The sequence below is a fragment of the Sapajus apella genome, unplaced genomic scaffold, assembly GCF_009761245.1.
Source record: "Sapajus apella isolate SASKATOON/1434 unplaced genomic scaffold, GSC_monkey_1.0 scaffold1750, whole genome shotgun sequence".
NCBI lineage: Eukaryota > Metazoa > Chordata > Mammalia > Primates > Cebidae > Sapajus > Sapajus apella.
In genome coordinates, this window is record NW_022438676.1 from 2,103 (window position 1) to 4,057 (window position 1,955).

Below are 1,955 nucleotides of genomic sequence, written 5' to 3' on the forward strand. Positions count from 1 at the left end.
CTTGATTTCCTGTGCTCAGGTGATTCTCCAACCTCAACCTCCTGAGTAGCTGGGTTTACAGGCGAATGCCCCCACGCCTGCCTGATTTTTTTTAGTCAGGTATTCACCATGTTGTAGAGACAGTGTTTTGCCCAGGCTGATCTCAAACACCTGGACTCAAGCAATCTGCTCATCTCAGCCTCTGAGTGCTGGAATTACAGGCATGAGCCACCACGCCCAGCCAACATCAGTAGTTTTTATCTGATAAAAAACAATTCCCCTCCCCCAATATTTTGTGCACTAATTATTTTGTATTATACATTAAAATAAATATAGGACATAGTAAACCAGCACTGTGCAGAAATAAGGCATTGGGATTGCTGTCACCAATTATTTAAAATTGGAATTACTTCTACTAGAAGAGGATGTCACACTGAGCATCCTAACTCTCCTTGCTAACGTTTTATTCAGTGCTTACTCTGTGGGAGACATCATTCTATGATCTACATATAGAGCTCCACCTGTCTGATGTTTATATGGTATCTCACACCAGTTATAGCCCAACACTAGGGTTTTAGATGAACAACTTATAGTTGGCAGAAAATAGCCTTTGGAGAGTGTCCACTCCTCACAATGTGTAACCAGAAACTTCATAAAGACATATTCAAAGCATGCAAGTCCTGCTTGAGCTGATGAGAGACAGGGTAGAGATGTGCTTGTTTTTGTATTCAGTATCTGACACATGGGAAATCCCCCGAGCCTGCTCTCTCCTCGCCATGCCCCACCAGTGTGTGCAGCTCTGTATCAGCTCAGCTTCTGTGAGGAGAAAACTGGCTGAACTGCTTCCCCTTTGGGAATGAAGACTGGAGCATGATGACAGAATTTCATCTGCTATTTGAAAACTTATTTTCAGTATTTCCGTTTGAACGATTTGCAGGATTTGTATCCATCCTTCTGAGCTCTGTACCTGTCCTTTGCACATATTTGCAGTAGAATTCTCTTTTCAGGGAAAAAAATCATCTCCATTGAAAGCAGAGAGAAAAGAGGCCAGAACTGGGTCCGAAGATTAGATTAAACCTCAGGGAGATGTTTGTTGGGCTTCAGGCTTGAGAGAGGTGGAGGGAGGTGGCACCCAGGCCTACTGTGGGGGATGATTTTGGATTGTCTGCTCAGCTTAATTCTCACAGAAATCATTATGTGGTGAAAATATTATGCTTATTTTACAGGAGAGGAAACTAGGGCTCAAATCGGTAAGTCCCTGCCCTCATTGCCCATTTTTCCTCTTCACCTCCCCATGGAAGATACTGGCTTGTTGGTGCAGCTGAGATGAGCAAACAACTTCACAGGAAGCTCCCTTTCCTTGTGGGTTTAATTGCCAGAGAAGGAGTCTCCAAGGATTGGTCAAAATAGAAGAAACTTTCCTTAGTCATGGGCTGCAAGGTTTTCCATTGTGAAGATGCATCTTAGTGTATTTCATGACCACTTGCTGATATCACTTAAGTAATGCCCAACCTGCCAAATTAATTTAAGCTCTATATATTAAATATCTTTCTGTGTGTTCTCCTCATTCTCATTATATGTTTTGCTTTGTACAACTTTCATCTGCTATTTGAAAACTTATTTTCAGAATTTCCATTTGAACTATTTACAGGACTGGTATCCATCCTTCTGAGCTCTGTACCTGCCCTTTGCACATATTTTGTCCCAAATTCTCCTCTTCCAGGGAGTATTCCTGTTTAAACTCATGCCCACTCAGATTTCTCTAGGATTTTGTACCCCTCAACCTATAAGTATCTTGAGTGTTTCAACCAGAATCATTTATCTACAACCACTGAACCTCTAGACTGGAAGAAAATTTAAAAATTTAGAGCAAACTTAATCTAGTCCCCTTCCATGATGCAGGATTTTGAACCACAATCGCCCAAGGAAAAGTTTTTACCAGACTTTGCCTTATCCTGTCCCATGATGGGGGAACT